This window comes from Mytilus californianus, unplaced genomic scaffold (assembly GCF_021869535.1).
Source record: "Mytilus californianus isolate M0D057914Y unplaced genomic scaffold, xbMytCali1.0.p SCAF_1, whole genome shotgun sequence".
In the NCBI taxonomy this organism is placed as follows: domain Eukaryota; kingdom Metazoa; phylum Mollusca; class Bivalvia; order Mytilida; family Mytilidae; genus Mytilus; species Mytilus californianus.
This window is the reverse complement of record NW_026262581.1, coordinates 32,631,334-32,649,903: the sequence shown is the minus strand read 5'-3', so window position 1 is coordinate 32,649,903 and position 18,570 is coordinate 32,631,334.

Here is an 18,570-nt window from a genome sequence, read left to right as displayed (position 1 = left end):
GCGATTCCCTTTAAAACCAGGGGTGATCTCAGGTGCTCCAGAAAGGTAAATAACGTTTTCAACGGGCCGGGGTAATGTGGTAGAGTCTATACTTATATCAACTTACAGAAATTTTCAGAAGATAGAGGAGTTTCGGGTTTTTTTCTCAGTTAGCATGCAGCCTTTTAGTTTAAAATAGTATGGACATCTTTCAAATAAATAAGTAAAAAGACAGAAGGTTCACGCAATTGTTATGAGATCAATGAGAAGGAAACATCTGAAGAATCGACGTACTTTACCAAAGTAGGTCCGAAATGAAAGTCAGATGTACTGATTCATCATGGGTCTAATAATGTACATGCTAAATCAATCTTTAAAGACCCTAGTGTTGCTAAGGACCTGTCCTATCTCCATGACAAATATGGTGTTGTCCCCACAGATAATTCCCTGAACAACATAGTTTTTGTGTGAAAATCACAGTGCATCGATCATTTTCAAATGCTTGATTAAGAAATAAGGTATTGACAATTCACTTTGAAACTCAACATTTACCCCCACGACACTCAACGAAGAGGAAATGATCAATAATCATGGGTCTGTTCTATGTTCCTTTTGAATTCAAGAAACCAAAAACGAAATTATTAACAACTGTAGGTCGCCGTACGGTTTTCAACAATGAGTAAATCCCATATACCGTATGCATTTGTAATAAGCTATAAAAGGTTCTAGCATGGCACAATTTTAAAAACTGTTTTAAGAGAAAACCATCAGCCTGTTTTATTCTTAAACACTAAACGAAAGACACATATGACAAACCGAAACCGTCAACCTACAAATTACAGGCATATACATAATGGGGCGGGATCAAACATGTTTGTGAGAGCTCAACATGTCAGTATGAATTTAGTGTACAGACATCCTTAACAGTGTAAGAAAAGCATGTTCTTGTTCAATCTAAAAATGTAAGTAGCGACAGGATATAGGATTATAAATGTTCTTAGCCATATAACTATATATATATTAGTTAATATGTTTTAATTGATAAAAAAAATAAATGTTTAAACCGATGATTGATTGATTGATTGGTGATTGCTTTACGCCGTATCAACGCAGAAGGCTAGATCGTGGCGAGATCTATTTCCTGATTAAACTGTTTATTAAACCGTCTATATAGATATAGGAAGATGTGGTATGAGTGCCAATGAGACAACTCTCCATCCAAGTAACAATTTATAAGAGTAAACCATTAAAGGTCAAGGTACGGCCTTCATCACGGAGCATTGGCCCACACCGAACAGCAAGCTATAAAGGGCCCCAAAAAATTACTAGTGTAAAACCATCCAAACAGGAAAACCAACGGTCTAATCTATATTAAAACGAGAATCGAGAAACACGTATGAACTACATAAACAGACGACAACTACTGTACATCAGATTCCTGACTTAGGACAGGTGCAAACATTTGCAGCGGGATTAAACGTTTTAATGGTACCAAACCTTCTCCCTTTTCTGAAACAATAGTATAACATCACAACATAGAAAGACACACTATAAAATATCAATTGGAAGGCTTAACTCAATCAAAAAACGTAAATTAACACACAATGAACGAATAAATTTGATCTGTGATACCTGAATGCAAATACATAGTTAATAAAAATTATAAGGGATAAATAATTAAGGTCATAGGTAAATAAACAGGTTTAAACAAAGTTAAACTATGATACCACTGTGAAATGTTAACTAATATTAAGAAAATCATCACTTTTGAAAAAAACCTGCGTCATATTATACGCAGGTAAATGAAAATAATTTTGTTGTTAAGTATACTTCTTCTTCTGTGTGTATAAAATCTTCCGTTTAGGAATACCAAGAAATTTCTTTAATATCAATAAAACTAATTTAACATTTGGTATATATGGGGTGAATATCAACAATAAAACTATACAATAAGTGCTAGATAAAACTTCCTGTACAGGTGCACGAATTTAAGGAGAAATGAAATAATTTTGATGTTCATAGTACGAAGAAGTGAAAATTTGTAGTAATACCAAATAATCAAAGCTGGTATATAGACAAGATCCATGTCAACATTAAATAACAAAAAAATCATTACAAATAGTATCAACAGGTCAAATTAAAAAGAAAGTACTCGCAGTTACTGACAGCTAGTTAAAAGCCAAAACAATTAATAATAAAACATCATGCATCAGAGACTGAAATCAACTAAAACACATCCCATGGATTAAGTTATAGTTTATTTACCATTTTGTATGGCTTGTTCACAATCGTCATCTAACCAAGGTGTGCTGTGATGATTTTGATTTGTCGAAGTCTAAGGAATTGGTCCATCGGCAATTGTCGTTTACACTATATTAAAAGTTAGAATTTGATATATTCAAACATGTTCGACTCAAACTCTTCTCTAAAGAGAATCATATAGAAAATAATTGTATAATAATACTTAACAAGGGGTTCTTTTTAAAAAAATCTTACGACTAAAATTGGTCGTAAGTTATACTGAAATGTCCACGACTTACGAGTGTATTGTCTCGTACGATTTCTTTTGAAATAATAACTTTAATGACGATTCAGAAATTTTCCTTACATAAATGACCATACCAATGAAAGAAACACAGTTGGATAACATACTCCTACTTCTATCGATAGACAGAAATATTTTCGATGATAAAGGAGTTAATTAGAGATAGAATCATTACATCTCTGTTATTGTACACCCTTATTTTTATATAGAGTGAAGCATTGTTCAAAGTATACAATAAAAAAGACAGAGAGTTTATTCAAAGTTTATCAGTCAGTTGATATGGTAAACATCTGAAAGAGTCACCGAACTTTTCCAAAGTAGGCATGAAATGTTCATGTTTTTATTTTGCACCGGTCGATGCGCATTTATTTTAATTCTAGATGTGACGAAAGTTTCAATTTATGAAGAAATGTTGACTTTATTGTCCCTTACAACTCTTTTAAACCTTTTCTGCCTGTTATACAATACAGAAAACATAATGTTTGTGATACAATACAGAAACCATAATGTTTGTTATACAATACAGAAAACACAATGTTTGTTATACAATACAGAAAACATTACATGTGTTTTCGGGGTTACTGATTTTTGGATGATTTTGCGAAATAACCAAGACATTTATCGCCTATGCCTAGATTTGTTATTTTTAATGTTTCTCTGGTTTGTAACCACTAATTCGGGACGGTCAGGAAGAACATCCAAGAAAGCAATATATTTATCAAACAAAAAAGTTCCTACGCATGGCTGTAACTTCAAAACAAAATTGTTTAGTAATTTTGGTATTAAATCAAAGCTTAAGGTGTTCAGATCACTACTGAATCTATTTCAAATGTTAACAAAACGAAATCCTACGAAATATATTGAGTGTTGTTTTCTTTGAGTTTGATCACATTGCTGGACACATATTTTGAGGTCAGACACAGATTACCGTATCAGGCAGAAATTTCCATTTTTCAGATTTTGATGATTACCATTAATAATTACATACTAAAATTTGTAAGAATGTACTGCAAACCTCATAAAGTCAATGGAGTGAATCTAGAACTTCATTTTCAACATATAATTACACGAAAGAGTTCATGACAATAAGAAGTAGGGTTTTTTTCTGTTTTTTTTTTATGTAACTATATATTCACACAGTCTTAATGTTGAAATATGATGCATTATTATCCAGTTAGCCTGAAATACTCTATACGCCATTGGTGAGTCTTTTTTAGACGACACTCGCGTCTGACGTATAAAATTTTAATCCTGGTATTTGTGATGAGTTTATTTAAGCCACCAATATCACCATTTGCTGTCGAAACTACAGAGCTAAATACTCTTTTCACTTTTCACTAAATTAAGATAGGGCATGCTAAATATTCAAAGTTATAAAATATTTTGTACTTTTAATAAAATACCCGAAATTCTATGATGGCTTTGAAAAAAGGCTTTTGACGTTTTAAAACTTTTAATCCTAGACTGTATCTAATTGTTAACTGATAAAAAATCTAGAGTGTATCTGTTTGTTAACTGATGAACTGGAAGCTGAATATCTATCCGTAAAATATGAGACAGTGAACAAAAATCTTTAAACATTGCTTCAATTGTATCCCATGCTCGTGATGGAGCAGTGCTTCCTTAACCACTATTGAATATTCAGGACAAGAAACTATTGAAAAATAATACACAAGGCAGGCTCGGAAAGGTGTAAAAATTAAATTGCCACCGGAAAACAATGGAATGTGGCATTGGGCACACATTTTTCTTTACAACAGGCATCCCATTGACTCATTAACTTTTAATCCTAGACTGTATCTAATTGTTAACTGATAAAAAATCTAGAGTGTATCTGTTTGTTAACTGATGAACTGGAAGCTGAATATCTATCCGTAAAATATGAGACAGTGAACAAAAATCTTTAAACATTGCTTCAATTGTATCCCATGCTCGTGATGGAGCAGTGCTTCCTTAACCACTATTGAATATTCAGGACAAGAAACTATTGAAAAATAATACACAAGGCAGGCTCGGAAAGGTGTAAAAATTAAATTGCCACCGGAAAACAATGGAATGTGGCATTGGGCACACATTTTTCTTTACAACAGGCATCCCATTGACTCATTAAAGAGTTTTTGCCAAAACTCTTTATGTTAAACGTTATTACAAGTTGGAGCGTTCCTGGTGAAGGTAAATCCAGAAAAGCGCTTCGGAAGCATAAACATTATAAAGTGTTATTTGCATATACGAGTTCACTTGTACTGACTCGACACCTCTCTAATGGTGGACTGTAACTTAGGGGTAACCATATTTCTATACCCCAATCAACCCTTTATAAGTAAAAAAAAATTTCTTGCAGATCTCAAGTTAGGTTTATATTAACCGTATCACTCATATCTGTAAAAATAAAGTCTGGTCTGTAAGGAACTACTTGTCCGTATACTCCAGATGAGTATACGGACATATTGTTTATTACACTAAATATCTGTTGCAATAGGCATGACTCAATACATGTAGATTGTTCCAAGACACAAAATACAAGTAAGATTAACACAAAGTACCAATAAATAAATGTTTTGTGTTTTCTATACACGACAAAAACATTAGAATCGTTATTTCCCCCCAAATTGACCGATTGTAAGCTGGATTTTACTTCTAATACATGTAATAGTTGCTCTTACATTTACTTAACCGAGTACCAGATTATGAATATTACGAAGTCTATTTTTAAGAATTGAGTTACAAGCAAGTTAATATAAACTGTTGCTTTAAATTATATATTAATAGAGCACACCGGCGGCAACGCGGTTCCGTGACTGAATTAAAGTACCTACGCCTTATTTTCAGCCTTGATTTTTAGTATTCGTATTGTCATTTGATAAAGTCATGCTGATCATAAGGTGCACAGTTTTCCCTGTTTTCACAATCTTTCTGTTTGGATCCGTCCTGGTTTTCTTACTACAACCGTCAACTACTTGTAGATAATTTTTTTGGGTCAATGATTGAATTTAGTAGTGTCAATCCCTGTATAATGACGAAGTTCAGGTGTGATTATGAACCGTAATTATAGTATATATAATTCCAAATACAACGTTTGTTGGTGCGCCTGACAGAGGCTGCACGTACAGATTAGGTAATAGGTAACTGGTACTATTGGTATTATTGGTAATTTAATTATGTGGAAAACAAAAGGGCCTGAAATGGTATAATTTAAAAAAAAACACCATTATCCTATATTAATTATATATACAGTTGAATTGTTTGATTCGTCGTTTTTACGTCATGCTGGCTTACAAATTGGACATCGTTATTTTAGTAGTATAGAGATTCATACACACAATGTACCTGTTTTTCTATTTTTAAGCAGGAGCTTTTAATACGAAAGCCACAAAAGACTAGTTCAATATGCAGGTTTACAATTTGAAATTGGCGCAGGTACTTAGGAATGCCACAACCATTCAGGAGGAAAACATTTTCTTTGAAGTAAGATGTTTATACGGGATTACTGTCATTTCATATTTAATTCAAATTTTTAGCATAAACAATACATTAACTTAATGATTAAGGGCATACAAAACAGAAAAGATCTCTGGATTTTAAAATTGATTATTTTTGGTAACAAAATAGAAAAAAAGTTGTTTATCTAAATTGAGCTTTTAGTCCAACAAAAGTACAAGAAAACCAACATGCTGATTTATATAAAGCAATAAACGAAAAAAATATGACAGAAAAACAATCAACGATAATAATAAAATAACAGGCTCTTTATGTGTGTTTTTCTTATAACAAAATGGAGTTCAGCTTTAATGAAAGACAATTAAGCCCTTATCTCTTAAGCCAATTGTTGATTTTGGATGTAATCCTATTAGAAGAGTTACATGTTTTGTTTAGATAGAAAAGTTATTTTGAATAATCTAAATTTGAGAAAAGTTGTAGTCAATGTACAATGTAACCTCAACTAGGAAATGTGTATTATTGGTTGATTGATGTTTGTTTAACGTCTAGTGGCATATATTTCATGCATGTTCAAGACGACAAGTGTATAAGATAGGTAATAAAGGCTGAGATTGAAAAACTAAACATTATACCCTTGCTGTAGGAATTTGAGCTTTATTGCAATGTCTGTCAGTTCATCTATCTTTGTCCAACAAATATTTTCATTACTGTTTTCCTCAAAACTACTGAACAGGTGGTCATATTTGGTGAGCTGCTTGATAGTGATTAACTGTGATGTGTGAGCATTTTTCTTATCTGTCTTATACCTGTTTCCTGTTTGCTTATATTTAAGTATGTTGATTAAACTCAAATTTCTCATGACTTCTATCAGTAATGCTGCTGAACAGAATGATTTCATATTTGGTTAGCGGCTTAACCATCATGACCATGATGAGTTGTGTCTGCAATTTTGGATGCTTCAACATCTGTATATACTTCCTGCTTTCGGATACTTTGAATTGTGAATTGTCACATGCTTAGCAAAACAACTGATTTATTCTTGTTTGTATATAGAATGAATCACTGTGTATCTATTGAACTTATGATTTGTAATATTAAAAAGCTGGAAACTCAATTTAAAGTACAGAAAATTTTATATTTATATCATATAGGTATCAACCAAAATAATCTTCTGAAAACATTTTGAAAACATTTTGCAGGCACTTGAAAGAAAATATCACAAACACATTTAATAACATTATTTGATGTTTATGATGTTTTTCAAACTTTTAAAAAATATTTGTGAACAGATTATCAAAATATTTTATATTATATGGCAATATTGCATGACATTTGACATAACATTTAAATAACATTTTTGAAAAAATTTTGTGTTTGCTGGGTTAATGTTTACTGCTACTTATATATATTTCCAAACATTTTGATAAAACAAAGAATGGTTTAAATGTATAAATGATCTAAAGCTAAATTTTTCGTTTTGACAACACAATATTTATATGATTATTCAATCTTTAAACATGTAAATGCCTATAAGGCATCCCTTGGATATGTATTAGGTGATTGCTTGTTGTTTGTGTAATGTTCAGTTGCAATTATTTCATACATTTCTGGACGAAAACAAATTATCAATAATTAGTTATGGTTACAAATTAAGGCGAACAACCAGAGAAAAACGAGGACATGTCTGATAGGAGCATTTTTTGATACATGAACTAACTTAGGAATTTAGGATCAATCATAAAGTTTGTCATTCATGGTTGATAAGATGTGTAGATCAGTGACATTTGATCTTTTGAATTAAAATATTAAAAAACACCAATAGTTCAGTCATCTATTAATATGAACATCAAATTAAAAACGACATTCAAGAAAATTGCACAGGAAACAATTTTATTATTTACAAGAATTAATCCCAAAATATTGAATCATAAATCAAATTTCAACAACTTATTCGGTGCGAAGTCAAATAAAATTGATCATTGAAATAATCTGAAACTCAAAAACAATTCATTTATTAGTATCTTACTTTTATCAATCTTGTTGATACAACTGTAAATTTCTTGTTCCAAAGATAATATTGTAATGAGTTATGTAATTTGACACGTGTCTTACGGTTCACTGATTCTCGACAAAAACCGGTACGTGCATAAACATTGTTCAATTACTCGTTTATTTGTGATTCTGTTTCCATAAAATTTGGAATTTATGCATTAAATATCAATCTCTACCATAATATTATTTTTTTTTTACATGTAACAGCACCCCTTCTAGTCCTTAGTTGCATATTATAAGTCCTTAGCAGTGTTTAGACGCACCCGATGTAATAGACAACATTTCACCCCAAAACACCACTACTGAAATATAACCTGGATGAAAGGTAATGGCCTTTCAAAATTGAATTCAGTTCTCATGTCATAATCACTCCCTGACTTCGGGGATTATACTTATAAATCTGATAAACTGTTAACAGAGATATGCCTAGACTTTATGTAATTTTGACAGTTTAAACATGTTAAAGCAAATGTTAAAATTAATACGACAATACTTTAACATTTAAACCCTGGAAAACATTCAAGTCAATGAATGAGCCATGACTAAAAATGCAGAGCCAAGACACATAAAATTTATTTTTTCAAAATTTTTGTTTTTAAATATTAGAAGAATTACAAAAACATTAAAGAGAAATACTATGTCAAGAGGCGATAATAGAGTATTTTGATAAATAATAAGCATGATAACAAAGCGGAATGATATATTACAAGTTAAATTGATTGCTACTGACCCACTACGGGTCCATTGAAAATGCATAGGGGGTGAGGCCGAAAGGCCGAATCTCCTATGGATTTCACTAACTCTCTGTTGATCCGAAGGGGTCAGTAGTGAACCGTATAACAACTTTATCGCACTTAGGACTTTCCTGCCAAGTTACGAATAAAAATAAGCGATGAAATACAAATATATTAATCGATGACATCACCATTAGTAGGAGACGTGACATCATGATACCCATATGAAATATACTGACCCCCTCAGGATCAAGAAGTGCGAAAATAATAAATATACTGATTATATGTAGATGCTAAGCTATCAAATTATACAGTGAATGGCCATTAGCATTCATGACGTACTATTTTTTGCTATAAAACTATTTTGAAAGCATTTATGGTAGGATTTAAACAATTAAGAAACAAAAGAGTCAGAAAAGTTATACGTTCATTTTACTGATTATATAACGTCGAATTATTCGAAACGGTTAGAATATTCTACCCCAAGCATAGATGTGCAAGCCGTATTTGGCACTACTTTTCGGAATTTTCGGTTTGTAATTCTCTTCAAATTTGATCTGACCTTCCAATTTTTTTATTAGTTGTTACTGTCTTTGAACTAGCTTTCAGTAACTGTGAGTACTCTCAATCGTGTACTTAGTGTCTTTTTTGTTGTGAGGGATGATTATTTCCCTGCAATGTCCGGTCTGTGTTTTTTTATTTAGTTTTTTATCTGCTTTTTATCGATCTGATGAGTTATGCCCTTTTCAACAGATTTTTATTGTTTGTATCCTTATAATTAACATTCATATTGTTGCTTCCATTTGTTCAGTAGTTTGCAACAACAACATCACAAATAAAATTGTTAATTGACAGAAAATTTACACATACTGATATCAATAGAAATCACTTTTATTAAAATTTGATTGGATAGGGAAAAATTATATACAGGAAATAGGAATGGTTTTACACTAGTAATTTTTTGGGGCCCTTTATAGCTTACTGTTCGGTGTGAGCCAAGGCTCCGTGTTGAAGACCGTACTGTGACCTATAATGGTTTACTTTTATAAATTTTTACTTGGATGGAGAGTTGTCTCATTGGCACTCATACCACATCTTCTTATATCTATATAAAAAAGACTTGTGCATCCTTTATTTATTGAACGAGCAATCTTTGTATATATGCATTTATGCTTATGGCATTAAGAACTATAGATCATTTTGGTAATCATACTTGCACAAATTTTGATTCACATTCCGTTGTGTGTCTGAATTACAATGTCATGTCCTGTATGGCTGTTGAGGAAGAGAAAAACCCAAATGAAACCTTTTATTTGGGCCAAACAATAAATGATTTAATACTTGTTCGGGTACACGTTAGTCGAGTACGAGTTGGGAAAGATACGAGTTGACATAGATTCAACAGTAAACATGACAAAAACAAGACGTCAGAAGAACAAATGCAACAAACAATGAATAGTATGGACATCATATTTGTTCTCCATTGTAAAGGAAAAGAACAATGAGCAATATATATCAAATATAATTTTTGTTTTCAAATTATTATCACAGTACATATGGTTGACATTTATATATTACTTGTTTTTGCAGTAAAAGGATCTTCTGAGGAAAATTTAGAAATTCTTTGAACAAGAAAAGAAATACAAACTAGTCAAGGTGACCATGTCGTTTTATTTTCTGGAACAACACAATAAATAAACTTTATACAAGTGACAAGGATAGTTCAGTTCAAGATTGTTTGAAATGGTCTAGTGGTTTCAGAGAAGATTTGTGAAAAAGTTAACGACGACGATGGACGCCAATTTGCAACAAAAAAAGGGCCAAGTAGATGGAAAATGAAATAAAACTCACCCGAAATTTATTTTTTTTTTAGATAAAAAATCATTTTATTTGCAATAATATAATGTAAACCTTCGATGAAGAGATAATAATGTTAACTGGAGTCTCTAAGAAGCACAGCGGTTCTTGGGACTCAAGAATCGAGCAACCTGTCGCATAAAACTCTCGTATTGTTATGGATATTACAAAACAACGTTATATACCGGAAAGAAAGCTAGTTGACTATTTGAATATAAAATGAGAAGACAACTATTTAACACTTAATAAAAGTGTCTAAAATCATCTATCATAAACTATGAACGCTTTTTCAGCTACATTGACTGCATTGAAATTGTTGAGAGTTGGCCTTTTAAGAATTAATTTGATATCGAAGTAAAATGTGAAAAGAAAAGTCTAAAACCGTATATAAATAATAGGCATCTCTAAATATAAAGTAAATCAAGAAATATAAGGTGAGAAAATGTTTATCATATTGCTAAAAGAGAAACAGATTGGTTGACAGGATTAACATGTCCTGCTATGCATACATCAACCATACAGTATTTCAAATCTTGCGTCATGTAGTAGTACGATTCAAAATTTGGTAAGGTAACAAATAAATATTCTCCTTTACCCGGGACAATTGTTCTTAAATTTCACCTTTTCTATGCCCATATACCAGTTTTGCTAGTCATCCAAAAGAATTTTAACGGTTGATGTTTTGCATTACTTTTACTAACATTTAAAAATTAGGTTTCTGCAAATGTACTGTTTTAATCACAACAGAACTATCATATTGAACTACTTGGACAGACTATCTGAGGAAACATAACATTTTTGTTCGACCAAATGTTTAATGTGTTTTAGGAGAGTTGCCTTATTCCGACATCTGTATTTTTATAACAATGGTGATTTTACTAAAACCGAAGTCAGAGAATGTAGATACCAAATTTAGTTAATAGGGTCAAAATATGCGGATGTTTATCTTAATAATAATTCTGTTGTCCGGCTCTTATTTCTTCTTCATTTTTTTCTTGCCACAAAGTAGTTTCAGTACGGTTCAACTCCTTTAATGTACAAATTGGAATATTGGATTTGAAATCTGGCGCAAAATTAAATAGTTCAAATCATAGAGATACTTCTATGTGGTACAGTAGAAAGTAGTTTGAAGTTTGACAGCAGAGAAGAATTTGGACTAGTTAAAATATTGAAATGAGAATACTTATGTTCAAAGGTTCAGCATTGTGCCTACACGAATTATCAATATAATGAACCTTTTTAACATTAAATAACATATAGGGCTTTGTTGGATATATTTTGTTTTAGTTGTGTTTAGATAGAAAATATCAGATGACAAACAACTTCAATAAAAAAACCATTCATTTCTTCTCTGTTCCTGTACGTCTATTTGTTCTAATTGATGTAAAAATTATTTCAAAGAATATATTACAATGGCTACAGGTTCAGTCAAACGACAACAGTTCAATTCCACAGAGAACATTAACATTAATTGTATATATGACAAAAAGCTCTTACTATAGAAACAGATGTCAATGCTTTTTATGGAAAAGCACTATTGAGATATACCTTAAACATGTAGAGTAGGCAATTAGAAATCATACCAACTCTCCCTATTAAAAAATAAAAGAAATGGGGTTAGTAAATATCTGCAGCCAGGTGTATTTATTTGAGTATTTGAATATGTCCAAACACTACGCTTTTACAATTCAAATATTACTTACACATTCATATAGAAAAGAATTGTATTATAATACATATCCAGAACTGTTCTCTCGTAACCTTTAAACAAAGGACACTGTTGGATAAATCATTTTTCTCTAATTCCGTATGCATTTAACCGATTGTGATCAATTTTGATTAACCACACATTGTTAAAATTTATTCATTTTATTTCCCGCCATATCTATTTGGAGCATCGATTCGTAGTTTTCAGTAAAGTCATTAGTGAAACATATTATACCACTTTTCCCAGATGATTCCCCATTGTTTTCAACTGTCAAAAGTTAAACTTGAAAGGTTTAACAGGGTCGGTAAACATCGCTTTTGAACTCACTCTCAACAGTTTAATGTTGTAAGTTGATGATTCTCGGTAAACATCGCTTTTGAAAATTTAACAATCTCAAGTTGATAAGAGAACGGCAGAGATACATGGACCAAATGAATATTCAAACTCATAAGTCGAAGACAAACAGACAAGTCGAACGTAATAGCAAAAAAACATCTAAAACGGCCAAAAGATTAACAACAGTCTACAAAACAAAACATAGAAAACTAAAAACTGAGCAACACGCTCCTTTTAAAATCCAGGGGTGATCTCAGGTGCTCCAGAAAGGTAAATAACGTTTTCGAAAGGCCAGTGTAGTGTGGTAAAGTCTATACTTGTATCAACATGCAGAAATTTTTCAGAAGATAGAGGAGTTTGGTTTTTTTCTCTGTTAGTCTGCAGCCTTTTAGTTTAAAATAGTATGGACATCTTTCAAATAAATAAGTAAAATGACAGAATGTTCACGCAATTGTTATGAGATCAGTGAGAAGGAAACATCTGAAGAATCGACGTACTTAACCAAAGTATGTCCGAAATGAAAGTCAGATGTACTGATTCATCATGGGTCTAATAATGTACATGCTAAATCAATCTTTAAAGACCCAAATGTTGCTAAGCACCTGTCCTATCTCCATGACAAATGTAGTATTGTCCCCACAGATAATTCCCGGAACAACATAGTTTTTGTGTGAAAATCACAGTGCATCATTTTCAAATGCTTGATAAAGAAATAAGGTATTGACAATTCACTTTAAAGCTCAACACTTACCCCCACGACACTCACCGAAGAGGAAATGATCAATAATCATAGGTCTGTTCTATGTTCCTTTTGAATTTCAAGAAACCAAAAAACAAAATTGTTAACAACTGTAGGACGCCGTACGGTTTTCAACAATGAGTAAATCTCATATACCGTATAATAAGCTATGGCACAATTTTAAACATGCAATTCAAAAGGGAAAACTATCAGCCTGTTTTATTCTTAAACAATAAACGAAAGACACATATCACAAACCGCAACCGTCAACCACCAAATTACAGGCATATACATAATGGGGCGGGATCAAACATGTTTGTGAGAACTCAACACATCAGTATGAATTTAGTGTACAGACCTCCTTAACAGTCTGAGAAAAGCGTATTCTTGTTCAATCGAAAAATGTAAGTAGCGACAGGATATAGGACTATAAATGTTCTTAACGAAATAACTATGCATATATTAGTTAATATGTTTTAATTGATAAAAAATAAAATAAATGTTTAAACCGATGATTGATTGATTGATTGGTGATTGTTTTACGCCGTATCAACGCAAAAGGCTATATCGCGGGGAGATCTATTTCCGAAGTAGATTGTTTACTAAACCGTATATAGTGTATTTACCGTTTTTTTATGGCTTAGTCACAAACGTCATCAAGCCATGGTGTGCTGTGATGATTTGGATTTGTCGAAGACTAAGGAATTGGTCTATCAGCAATAGTCGTTTACACTATTTTAAAAGTTGGAATTTGATCTTGAACATATTCAAACATGTTCGGCTCAAACTCTTCTCTAAAGAGAATCATATAGAAAAGAATTGTATAAATTATAATACTTAACCAGAGGCTCTTTTCACAAAAAATAGTACGACTAAAATTGGTCGTAAGTTATACTGAAATGTCCATGAGTATATTGTCTCATAAGATTTCATAAGATAAGGCGCTGAACTTTAATGATGACTCAGAAATTTTCCTTATATTAATGACCATACCAATGAAGGAAACACAGTTGGATAAAATACTTCTACTGCTATCGATAGACAGAAATATTTTCGATGATAAAGTAGTTAATTATAGATCGAATCATTACATCTTTGTTATTGTACACCGTTATTTTTTTATATAGAGGAAAACACTTTTCAAAGTATACAATAAAAAGACAGAGAGTTCATTCAAAGTTTATCAGTTAGTTGACATGGACAACATCTGAAAGAGTCACCGAACTTTTCCAAAGTAGGCACGTTTTGATTTTGCACTGGTCGATCCGCAGTTCTTTAAATCTAGATGTGATCAAAGTTTCAATTTATGAAGTAATGTTGACTTTATTGTCACGTTCGACTCTTTTAAACCTTTTCGGCCTGTTAATGTTTGTCATACACTACATAAAACATAATATTTGTTATACAATACAGAAAACACAATGTTTGTTATACAATACAGAAAACATAATGTTTGTTATACAATACAGAAAACATAATGTTTGTTATACAATAAAGAAAACACAATGTTTGTTATACAATACAGAAAACATAATGTTTGTTATACAATACAGAAAACATTACATGTGTGTTCAGGGTTTACTGATTTTTGGATTATTTTGCGAAATAACCAAGACATTGATCACCTATGCCTAGAATTATTATTTTTAATGTTTCTCTTGTTTGTAACCACTAGTTCGAGAAGGCCATGAAGAACACCAAAGAAAGCAATTTATATATCAAACAAAAAAGTTCCTACGCATAGCTGTAACTTTAAAAACAAAAATGATTAGTAATTTTGGTATTAAATGAAAGCTTTAGGTGTTCAGATCACTACTGAACCTATTTCAAATGTTAACAAACACAATCCTATGAAATATATTGAGTGTTGTTTTCTTTGAGTTCCATGACATAGCTGGACACATATTTGAGGCCGGACATAAATCACCATATCAGGCAGAAATGGATTTAAATTACCATATGAGGCAGAAATTTCTATTTTTTACAAATTTAGATGATTCCCATTAATAATTACATACTGTGGATTCATTTATTTTCGTGGGTATCAATTTTCGTGGATAGAGAAAAAAAGACGTTTCGTGGTAAACGTAAATTCGTGGATCGCTGATTGAAAAAAAAGATAAATTCAGATACGTAATTCGTGAATTTCTGTTCGATTTAGGATGTCATATAACCTCCTTGGTTTGATCAATAATAAAACAAAAAAGAAGGAATTCATTGAAAAAGTTTAAATTATCAAAATCATCGCTTGGTCATTCTAGGTTAAAGTGTTCATTGAAAACTTCGATTAAAATCGTGGACAGAGACAACTAATTATATGTTTGTTTTACAATTTATAAATTTTTGTCAGTAATTTTATGAGGCATTCAAATCTCTATGATTGATATATGATTGAAAGCTTATTTCCTTAATCACGTCATATAAGTAAAAGGTGTGAAAATAAATGTTCCTGTCATAAACAATATTACCTACTGGCAATATCCCCATACTTAATCCTATTGATATTTAATCACCAGTAATCCAAACTATGACACGGTAATTAACAACTTACAGTTATTTTCCATGAACAGTTTTAATCAATTTTAAAAAGTAGTTTATCACTAATATTCGATTTTTTTTATTATTGATTTAATCAAAATACTTTTATCTTCTTTCAATAGAAACACGTGTTATGTTGCAAAGTTTATCGCTAGTCAACACTATACGATAACTGCATAACATAACTGGAAATAAACATCCGACTCTAAACACATTTTTCGGGATTATTCTTCGTTGAATTCTTAAATTCGTGGTTCACTGTGACCCACGAAACCCACGAAAATTGGTATACCACGAATAAAAATGAATACACAGTACTAGAATATGTAAGAATGTACTGCAAACCTCATAAAGTCAATGGAGTGAATCTAGAAATGCATTTTCAACATGCAATTACATGAAAGAGTTCATGATGATCAGAAGTGTTTGTTTTTAATTTTTTTAAGTAACTACATGTATGTATTCAAACAGTCTTAATGTTGTAATATGATGCATTAGTATCCAGTTAGCCTGAGATACTCTATACGTCACTGGTGAGTCTTTTCGCGTCTGACGTATACAATTTTAATCCTGGTATGTGTGATGAGTTTATTTAAGCCAACAATGCCAATATCACCATTTGCTGTCGAAACTACAGAGCTGAACATTCTTTTCCATCTCTTTCTGATTTATTCTTATGGTTATACTTATATCACCAGATTAAGATAGGGTATGCTAAATATTCAACGTTATACAATATTTTGTACTTTTAATAACATTCCCGAAATTTATGATTGCTTTGAAAAAGGCTATTGACGTTTTAAAACTTTTAATCCCAGACTGTATCTAATTGTTAACTGATAAAAAGTCTAAAGTGCATCTATTTGTTAACTGATAAATTGGAAGCTGAAAATCTATCTGTAAAATACGAGATAGTGAACAAAATCTTCAAATATTACTTCAATTGTTATCCCATACTCGAAATGGAGCAGTACTTCCTTAACCACTATTGAATATTCAGGACAAGAAACTATTAACAAATAAAACACAAGGCAGGCTCGGAAAGGTGGGAAAATTAAGTTGCCACTGGAAAACCATGAAATGCTGCATAAAGCAGAAATGATGCCTTACAACAGACATCCTATGGACCCTTTGAAGAGGTTTTTTTTTAAGTTAAACGTTATTACAAGTTGGAGCGTCCCTGGTGAAGGTAAATCCAGAAAAGCGCTTCGGAAGCATAAACATTATAAAGTGTTATTTGCATTTCCTAGTTCACATGTACTGACTCGACACCTCTCTAATGGTGAACTGTTAGGGCTGACCATATTTCTATATCCCAATCAACCCCTTGAGATGAGGAAGAACCAAACAATGATTTTAAACTAGTTTTGTGAGAAAACAGCACTGTCCCTACACTTTGCTATGCTGGTCCAACAAGAAACGAAGCTTTAAATGCTGTAATGCATTTGAAATGAAACCAAAAGGCACATATTTGAGTTCCACAATGTAATATTTAAAGTCTACCTAATAAAAATTACCCAAATTTGAAAACATAAGCAGCTACATATTTGAGGCTGGACATAAATAACATTGACTCTATGTATATTTATTGATAAAAACATTGTAGAATAACTTTTTAAAAAAAATTATGTCACATTTCAGATTATAAACAAGAAAAATATGACATTGAATCTCTACACTTGTCCATTTAGACTAGCAATGTACACATGTAATACACAGAACTTCGGTCAAATCAAGAAATTTCAATTAATCATAAAAAGACAAGCATACTGTCTTCGTAATACGCTCTTAAATTGTACAACTGCGCGTGATTGTGTCCGTCGCGTGTTAAACAAATGATACGGGTCGCTTGTAATGTGTGACATAGAAATCCCGAAACTGAACATTTTTGAGTATGATTACTAAATACAGGAGACAACTGAAAATAAAATACCACATCAAAATTGTAGTGCATATGCATTGCAACTACTTTTGTCAACAAAACATTTGCCACAATTATGTGTATTTTACATTCCGTGCATCCAACCCCGGTGCCTTTTGACCAATTATAAATGCTGCATTGTAATGAATATTCTATGACATATTCCTAACTTAAAGATAACAGATTTAACTTAAATTAGCTAGGTTAGATAAACAATGAACCAAAATATGCGACCCGAGAGAAACAGTTTTAGGTTGAAATAATGTATCGCCACCTTGGAAGATGGGAAACTTTGTATAAAAAATCAAGAAGATCCGTCAACAGTTATACAATGGTGTATTAAAGAACGTATACAGAGATAAAAAAAGAAATAAAATCAGATAGTATCAGTATAAAACAAAATCGGAGTCATTCAATTTGGCTCCCAAAAAGGGGCACTGTAGCACAAGTAAGTAGAGCAGAATAATTACAAAAAAAGGATGGATTGACCGAACGATTCAATTAATACAGGTGGTTTTCCTTCGTATCAAAATGATTAAACTTAAAAATATTTTAATACAATTTTTACGTTGCTCCACTGTGGTATAGGTGTGTGCATTTAAAAAAAACACAAATGATATGATTAACATGCCAAAAACATTAAGGATCTACATAATAAAAAATAAATTCCATACTGCAAAGATATGAATATGTCAATTGTATCCTTCATGTTGATATCAGTGT